This window comes from Crocuta crocuta, unplaced genomic scaffold (assembly GCF_008692635.1).
Source record: "Crocuta crocuta isolate KB4526 unplaced genomic scaffold, BGI_CrCroc_1.0 scaffold312, whole genome shotgun sequence".
Lineage (NCBI taxonomy): Eukaryota > Metazoa > Chordata > Mammalia > Carnivora > Hyaenidae > Crocuta > Crocuta crocuta.
This window is the reverse complement of record NW_027527378.1, coordinates 705935-715735: the sequence shown is the minus strand read 5'-3', so window position 1 is coordinate 715735 and position 9801 is coordinate 705935. Positions and strand designations below refer to the sequence as shown.

General features: G+C 44.7%; 1 protein-coding gene across 1 annotated transcript in view; it reads left to right on the top strand.

Annotated features, from left to right (window-relative positions):
* The window catches only part of ADGRG2 (adhesion G protein-coupled receptor G2), a 123371-nt gene that overhangs the window by 15403 nt on the left and 98167 nt on the right, over positions 1-9801 (top strand). The gene's annotated exons all lie outside the window — the stretch shown is intronic.

Here is a 9801-nt window from a genome sequence, read left to right as displayed (position 1 = left end):
GACTTGGTGAGCCACATGGATATCTAATAGGCATCTCACACTCAGTGTTTCCAAAGCAAAATCTGGTGCCCTGCCCTGCCCTGCCCAGCCCGATTCTCTCCCATGAGACCCATCTCTGCGTGTGGCGCCACCATCCCCCCGGGTGTCCAAGCCCCAAGCCTATGAATCTCCTGCCCCGCATCCAGCCCATCAGCGGATCTCGTCAATTTGGAGCCCCAGCTCTTTGCCAGGTGCTCCCACTTCTATCGTCACTCCTCCACTGGTGTCAGTTTGCCACCAGCTCCTTCTTGGACGATTGCAGTGGCCTCCTATAATCCACTGTCCACACAGCAGCTAGAGCATCTGTTTAGAAGCATTAATTGGCTGTCAGTCCCCTGCTGCTCACCTCTCCCTGTTGATGACCACCAGCCTCCTTTTCATTCTTCTAGCAGGTCGAGCTCCTTTTGGTCTTTTGTACTACCAGTTCTCCCTGGAATGTTCTCTATGTGTCTTTGCCCCTCTTTCTATAGCTAATTTCTCATCGTTTATATCTCAATTTAAATATCATCTCTGATCAGTTGATCTAAAATAGCCAACGAGCCACCCTCTGTATCATTCTCATTTTAATTCTCAACACTGCGCTTTATCATTATATTAGTTTTCTTGTTTATTTGTATATTTATTGTTCCCGTCTTCCTCTCCTTCTCTCCTTAAACTAGAATGTGAGCTGGATCCCCACTGTCCCTGGTGCCTAGAATAGCTTTCGGTATGTAATAGGTATTCAATAAATATTTGATGAATGAATGATACATTTAAATTGCCTAACATAGTTCTCAGCACATGGAAGACACTAAATGTTCTTTGTCTAAAGTGAGTAGCCATCTCTTTCTGGGACCAAGTCTAGAAGCTTCTGGTAAGAATGGTGATTTGATAAAGAGATACATATTTAGGATCCTGGTTATTAGAGATTCCAGACAAAGGGGAATTACATTTTACCAAGAAAACAAACTGCTAGTATTCCAGGAATCAAAAGTGTCACATTTTTCAGTGGGGGACTTTCCTGGCCCTCCTAACTCTAAGGCTGGCTCTCAGATATGTAAAAATAGTGCCATGTTTCCCTTGGGACTTAGACATGTGAATTTCCTAAACCCTCTGACTACTTATGTTAAGCAAACGTGATAACCACTACACAGTGGACACATGTAGACCCTCTGACTATTTATGAATTGAATATGTGGAAAGACGGAGCGAAAGATTGGGAGGGTGTATGCTAAGTCTTCCCGTTTAGGTATTACTTGAAGGTTAGCTGTGGGTTTTTTTGTAAACTTTTGTAGTGGATTCTATATGGCACTAAAGCTTCCAGGAAAATTCAGTGCAAGTGAACTCAACTAGTGGTTTTGTTATACAGGATTAACTTTTTGGTAGAATGCATCACATGTTTTCGGTATTTGGAGAAACCATTACCCTTGACCCAGTAGGAGTTGTACTTTTTAATGGAATCAAATGATCATCGTATTCATTGTTCACAAGGAGTCCAGAGCTGAGAGCCACTATTCACACTTGTGATGTTGGTCACCTGTGCATCGTCGTTAGTCATTTTCTTTGGCTAATTAGCATCCATCTTTAGTGAAAGTAGGCAAGTGTGTCCGGTACATTGCATGGATATTTGCCTCATCTGTGAAAGTGGATTAAATGTATATACCTATATTTTTTAAGTTAAACTATTTATTCAAGTACATGTTATACATATTACANAGCTCGGAGCCTGGAGCCTATTTCAGAGTCTGTATCTCCCTCTCTCTATGACCCTCCCCATGCTCACACTGTCTCTCTCTCTCTCCTAGAAATGAATAAAAATATTTTTAAAAAAAGAATCAGAACAGGGCAGCAGCTGCAAGCCTCCTTCGTGTCTTGTTCTGATCACTACTTCCCCAAAGCAACTCCTATTCTGATTCACATGTCATAGATTCATTTTGCTGTTCTTGAATTTTGTTTATACGGTTTCACACAGGACTTCTGACTTCCTTCACTTGGTATTGTTTGTGACATTCATTTTTATTGTGTGTGTGGTCCCGGTTGCCATATTCTATTATAGGACTGTGGTAGTTTATCCTTTCTGCTGTTGGTGGGCCATTGGTTTTTTGCTTTAATAAGTAGTGCTGGGCATGGAGGAGGCACTTGTGGGGATGAGCACTGGGTGTTCTATGGAAACCAACTTGACAATAAACTATTTGTAAAAAAAAAAAAAAAAGAAGGGCTGGGGGGAGTACTCTTGGACATATCTTTTGATGAACACATATATGCATTACTACCCAGTAAATACTGTAAGGGAGGAAAATACTTTCCCATTTACCTTTCAGGTTCTTGGCTGAGATCCCCTCCCACCAGAATAAAAGAGATTAACAGGAGAAAAACAAATCTGGTAACATGTATACCTCCCGCATGCATGGGAAAGACCCAGGAAACCTGAGTAACTACCCCGTATTGTGCAAGATGCCCCTTAAATACCATCTCCAGTTAAAGACAAAAGAAGATGTTGGGATGGTGAGAAGGCAGTTATGATGGGAGGTTATGAGGAAAACCACAAGAGAGGTGGGTAAGCTTTTTATGCAGATCTAAGTCCTTACTGTCTCCATTGATAATGTTACAGCAAATCCAGGCACTCAGGAAGAGACAAGTGACAAGCACTCAGGAATCCAAAAAGACTGGTTATTTCTCACCCGGTGCTGGCCCAGAGGAGTCACCTCCAAAGGCTGAGCCCTGAACCTTGGCATGGGCTTCCTTTTATGGCTGGGACGGTAGGGGGTTGAGAGACCAAAGAAAAAGGGACAGGGCACTTAGTAGTGGTACTACACGGGTAGTTGGTGGAGGCAGGAGGCAAGCAGGATTACAGAGGCCCAAAATGTACAACTGGGGTGTCCAGCCTCAGAAATGTGGCTGGCCCCTTTGATCTTGCTTTGACTAGCTTCTCAAGAGCTCCAGAGATTGGGGGTATCCTCCTGGTACACAAAGAGAGATACCCTAACAAACCGATACTGCCCTTGTAAATGTAAATGTAAATGTGTCCTACAAAAGGGTAAGGTTTTCAGAGCTCCTCCCGTGTCTGTGGTTTCTTAAAAATAATCAGCCTCAAGATAATCCATATGCCAAACAGGCATATTTCGGGTGTTCTGTTGATGAGGCTTTGGGGTTATTGTGGGGGCTTTGTGGGGTTCGGAGCTGATGGCCAAGAAATCATTCTTGAAGACCTCTTTTGTGCAAAAAGGTGATTTTATTAAAGCACGGGGACAGGACCCGTGGGCAGGAAGAGCTGCTCTGACCCTGTGGAGAGACTGGTTGTATACTTGGGAGTTGAGAGAGGTAAAGTCAAGGGGAAGTATCCAAAGAGATTTCCATATGGCAAGAAGACTTTCAGGATCCTGGAGGCCTAGCTATTGTCAAGCTAAGGTGGTTTTTTCCCTCTTCCAAAGCATTAACATTAAGACAGTGGGGAGTTCCTGCAGAAATGGTTACTCTGCCTGTCTCAAGTATCTGTCAGTGGGCTGCAGGTTATAAGGAAGTTTAATTTTTTACCTGCCATTTCCTTCTGCCTTTGTTCCCCACTTCCCTATGGAGGGGGTGATGTTGGGGCTCCAGGAAACTCTGTCTACAGGTTTCTGGAGATTAGGCTATTGATAAGACTGCCTTTATCTTATAATTTACTAAGATATTTGTAAACTGATGGAGCCCCGTGTCCTGCAGGACTGTGATCTCTATCAGTTAACCGTGTGTTTTCCCCTTTCCTCTGTCCTTGGACAGCCAGGAGTGCCTGAGGAGTGTCACACTCATCTTACTTGGGGGGGATGGGACGGTAGCTTGTGTTTTGCCCTCAGCTGCCTTATGCTCTCTCATCACTATACTGCTTCCCTTCAGTACCTAACGGAATACTTTAATATATATAGGTGAGCCTTGAACAATGCAGGTTTTTTACCTGCATGGGTCCACTTATATTTTTCTTACAATACAGTACTGTCAGTGTGTTCTTCCTTATGATTTTCTTAACATTTCCCCCCCTAGCTTACTTTATTGTAAGGATACAGTATATAATAATATAACATACAAAATATGTATTAACTGTTTATGTTACCGGTAAAGGTTCAGGTCAACAGTAGACTATTAGTAGTTAAGTTTTGGGAGAGTCAAAAATTATATGCAGAATTTCAACTGTGCAGGGGGAAGGGGGAGGGCCAAACACCCCTAACCCCCGCATTGTTCAAGGGGCAGCTATTTCTAATCATTTTCACAGTTGTCAATTATTTGCTCTTCTGAAAGCAATTAGGATTAGTAGTCACCTTTGGACATGCCCACATCTGTATCCGTATATAATATTGAAGCTTTTTGTTCATAACCTGAATTCACTTTTAGCATCAGTTGTTTTTCTACCTTAATTTTTTTCTAAGTCTGTTTCTATGTTCAATTATTCCTTTACCAACTACCTATATCCAATGTCATTTAAAGAATATCTTAAGAATTTTGGTCTGCTTTTTCTTTTCCTGCAACACACAGACACACACAGACACACACACACACACACACAATTATTTTGAAATGAAAAACACTCCTGAAATTGTTGAACGTGTTTTGCAGATGTTGAGGCAAAGGTTTACCCACCTGAATAGACTTGGAATGGTACAGGCTTCTTAAGCCCTGGTTCCTAATTTTGCCAAAAAAACAGGAACGAAGGGAAGAAAGAAGGAACTGAAAGTTTTGAAAAACTAAAGCATACTTTATTTTCTTGTGATTACACCCAGGTCGGCAGGTTGACACTAGTTTCTTCCATTGTCCCAAGTTGTATTAATTTACTCCATTCAGCAAATCTGAAGTTTATTCCACAAACTGGATGGAGTGAATATAGGCTGAAATCAAGCAAATAGCTTCCATTTGGCTTTGGTGGGAGACACAGTCGCAGAATGAAGTCTATACAGAGAACTGTGAGTGAATACCATTCTCCTCAGCAGTGCTCTTCAGTCGTGCCAGCCTATCACCTGGGGATCTTGTTATACAGGAGAGGCGACTCCGTAGCTCTGGGGTCGGCCTGGAGATTTCGGGGGACCACACTCTGAAAAGCAAGGCTTTAGAGCACAGCTGGGGGTTCTGGGAACCTCTGTCCATTGTCCATTTCCAGATGCCACCCTCCCTGCCCCCTGCCTCTCTGTGCTAGTCCTCCCTGGCAGCCGGCTCTAGAAGGGCAGACAAAGTTAGGACTCCTTGAATGTTTCTCTTACCCTCAAGTAGAAACTCCTTTCAACCTCCTTCACCTAGGCTCTCCTCAGACATTCCAGACACCTGAAGAAAAACCGCCAAACTCCTCAAACTGAAACACACACACACACACACACATACACACACACACAGTCCCAGCTACTGACCTGAAGAAAGGAGTGAGGCAGGGCACGTATGAGACCGTCCTCTTCTCTCCCGGCTTCAACATTTTGTGCTGCCTCATTCGTTCCAGACAGATCGGCCGTTCATCTCAACGGCCCCGACCACTCCAGTGCCCAGCAACCCCCTTCGGGCTGTGCATTTTGCTGCCCGAGAGCCCGTCCTACTCATCCGTGGGGCAGGTCGGGAGTGCAAGGGAAGTCACACTCTTCACCCCACCCTGGGAGCAGCCCTCGACCAGTGCCTAATGACTGTTGGGAGATAAATAGCCCAGGTCCTCTGCCCCTCGGTGGGACGGGCTGGCGCTCTCCAGCGGCGCCCTAGCCAGTTCCCCAGGACCGAGCTTCCGTCGCCCCCAGTGGTAACTGGCTGGGGGACACACCTGTATTAGCTGTCTTCCTGCTCCTGCCTCACCTCCCCATGCTCCTGCTCCCTGGGATCACGTCCCGAGTCAGCTACTTGCTCTCGAATCCTTCCTCAGAGTCACCTTCTGGAGGAGCCCAAACTAAGGCAGGGTTCTTCGAGGCCAGCAGTGAGGAATTACTTTTGTTTAATAAAATTCCATGACAAGAAAACCACATGGAAGCCCCGTGAGGTTTGTGGAGGGGGCTTCACGGGTGTCTAGCTATTTTGCTGGCGTGACACAACCTTTTAGGTGGCTGGAAATAGGCTGGAAAGAGGCCCCATCGCGGAGAGAATGCTTTTGTGTTCTTGGGCTGTTTGGGGACCATGTCAGCAGAGGTGATGTTCTGGGCCCCTCCGCAGAGCCCATGCTGGTCTTTCTGGCCCCTGCCCAGTGGGGTGTTTGTCTGAGTTCTGCCTCAGAGCCCTTGACCACATCTTGTGGCCCTCGCAGACTTCACCCTGGCCGCATCCTACTCTGTGCCCCTCTCCCTGCAGTTCTGTATTGTGGGCTCTCGGCCCAGCCTCTTGGTACAAGGAGCTCCCTCTTGGACCTTCATTTTACTGTGATGGCCCCTGATGTTAAATTTCGAGGCTGTACCCACACCTGTTTTCCAAGCTTCACATCGAGGATCAGTGCCCCTCCTAGCCGCATCTTCGTCTTGACCACCTCCTCCTGCTGCCTTCCCCAGACTGGAGGTGGGCCGGAGCTGGGGCATAATCCGAGCCTCTCAGTACATTGAAGGACTACCTGCACCGACATTGGGGTTCTTAGTCCTTCTGTATGTTCACAAGTATGTTATGACCCAGCCTTCTCCCCTCAAGACCTTGTCTGCAGAATTTTCCTTTCTGTGGCTCCTTGTGTGTTTGGAACTCCCACCATGCAGGGATGTTCGGGAGGGTGGCCTGCCCCAGCTCCTCTGGACTGGATTTCTCAGTCCTGCTGTACCTCTTCTGCCAGAGCGTGTCACCTACCAGGCTGAATACCCATATCTTTGTTTGGACCTCTTGGGGCCTAATCAGAGTCCCTTGGTCCTTTAGACTTGGTATTTTAAGGGTACATGGTACATCAACGGTGCTAGCTTTAATGTAAACATCTGTGAAAACATCAAGGATGGATGGCCCGGTGACTTGTTCCCAGTGACTTTAGGCCCTCTTCCTGGCTTTCAGGCTGCCACCTTCTTGCTGCATCCTCAAATACAGGGCAGCGGGTGGAGTGTAGAGTTTGAGAGAGAGAAATCTTTCTCTTATAAAGCCACAGTCCAGTTGGATTAAGGCCCCACCCTTATGACTTCATTTGGCCTAATTACCTCGTAAAGACCCTGTCTCCAGATACAGTCACCTGAGGGTTAGGGCATCAACATAAGAATTTTGAGGGTATACAGTCTGGTCCATAGCGATGACTGTGCCTTGCTCCCCCGCACCCCCAGCTTTTCTCCTGTTCATCTAGCAGAATCCTGAAATTCCACATTTAGAGAGTCTTTCTTTGGTTTGAAGCGTTGTTAAAATGTACATATGTATAGAATTTGGTTGATGTCCCTTCATGTGAGGTCTTCTGAGAGCAGGTAGGGGCTCAAAAAGTATGAGGTCACTGGACACCTACAGCCAGGGAATGGGCCCCACCTAGAGGACAGAAAGGGTACTAAGAAAGGAAGTTGGTTTTCTCCAAGCAATGTCTGTCCATTTTGCCAGGGCCTGTTCAAGTCCTCAGAATTATTTTCTTATCAGTTCCTGCAAAATAACCCTTAAAAAGAAAAGAATTGCATATTTGGGCCTGCTTTCTTGGATTTTGAGTGGCCTTTTTAAAAAACAGTATATATTATTTGTTTTTGAGAGAGAGAGGGCACATGTGAGCCAGGGGCAGAGAGAGAGAGAGAGAGAGAGAGAGAGAGAGAAAATCCTACGCTGACAGCATGGAGCCCGATGTGGAGCTCAAGTGCTCAACCGATGTCGGGCTCTAACTCCTGACCTGAGCCAGGAAACTCGGATGCTTAACCACATGAGTCACCCAGGCGCCCCATGAGCGGCCTTTTAAAGAAGGAGTTCTGTTGACTCTATGCAAAGGGAGATGTGGACGTACAACTTCTCATTGGTTTATCCAACCTTCTATCAACACAGACGTTTTAGCGGCCAGAAAATTATGCATAATGACAACAGATGTTTTCATAAGGCTTCTTACGCGCTACTGGAGTCTAGAGGACTTTTTTTGAATTATCGAATATTCAAATTAGGTATGGGATGATTTTCATTTTGACTGTGATTGTGATAATCTTCACTACTGCTTATTACTAAATGGTAGTCCTTTATTAACCATGATGTTTCCACTTCAGTACTTCAGCTTCCTCCCCTACTAGGATCAAATGGTACCTGAGGTGATGTGAGCCCTTTTTGTGGCTTGTTATTGCTGGGGTNCGTTGCTGCCAGTTCAGTTATGCTGAGGCAAGTGCATAGAATCCCATGTACTTTGGACCTGCTCCATCAGTGGTGTCACCAGGAGAGCCTCAACCCTGGCCATACATTAGCTTTAAAAAAGTGCACATGGGGCACCTGAGTGGCTCAGTCGGTTCGGTGTTTATCTTCGGCTCAGGTCATGATCTCACAGTTCATGGGTTCAAGCCCCGCGTTGGGCTCTGTGCTGACATCTAGCTCAGAGCCTGGAGCCTGCTTCGGATTCTGTGTCTCCCTCTCTCTCTGACCCTCCCCTGTTCATGCTGTCTCTCTCTCTCTCTTTCTCTCTCAGAAATAAATAAAACATTAAAATTTTTTTAAATAAATAAAGTGCACAAAGGCAAGCACTGTCCTGAAATTGGTGTTTATCTTCTCATATGTATACTTCCTACTTATGTATGCTTCCCTAAGCAAAGAATGCTGCTTGTGAGCTTTTAAACTTTATATGATTGGTGTCTTTTTTACTGTNGCTTGAACCCACGAACCGTGAGATCATGACCTAAGCGAAAGTCGGAGGCTTAACTGACTAAGCCACCCAGGCGCCCCAGGTTCCCTTTACTGTCATATTCTTATGCAGTTTTCATTTTCTAACATTTTTTGGTGAGATTTGTCCTCGCTGTTACATGTAGCTCTAGGTCATTTCTGTGTCTTTGCTCTGTGGCATTCCATTATGTAAAATGTATTTTTACATTCTTTTTAAATGATGATCATTTAAGTTGTTGCAGATTTGGTATTAAAAACGGAGCTACTATGAACAGCCTTGAACATAACTACTTGTACTGATATATGAATGTTTCTCTAGAGATTATATATCTAAAAATGGAAATGCTGGGTGGTAGGGTATATCCCTCTTCAAGTGTACTAGATATTGCCAGATTACTTTCCTAAGGAACGGAATACTTGCCAACACTTAGCATAGCCAGACTTTTGAATATTGTGGAGATGGTAGGCATGATATTGTATTTCTTTTGGTTTTAACTTACATTTCTCTGAGTACCAGTGTTCACTAGCTATTTCAATTTTATCTTTGTGAAATTCTAGTTCGTTTTTTGCCTATTTTCTATCACATTGTCAGTATTTTTTGGTATTGATTTGTAGATGCTCTTTATATATTCTGGAAACTAATATTTTGTGATATGTGTTATTGACAGTGACTCCCAGCCTTTGGTTTATTTTTTAACTTTTTATGGTATTTTCTGAAAAAGTAAGAACTTTTTAATGTAGTCAAATTTCTTTTTTTTCTTTTATGATTTCCTCTTTTTCTGTTCCTATCCTGAAAACCTAAAGATAATTCTTTTGTTTTGTCTCCTGAAAGCTTTAAATGTTGGCTTGTGAAACAACCTGTCTAATTGAAATTGAGGGAGAAGAATCTGGATTGTTCTTCCACGTGGAAAACCAGTCGTCCCAGGATCCTTGCCCTTCTGAGCTGCTTCTGCCCTGGCGCCTCGCTTTGTACACCATGTGTCCTTACACGTGCGAGGCTGCTTCCGGGCTCACCCAACTTTGCCCTCCTGCTGTATTTGTCTAACTGAGAGAATACTACACGGCCTT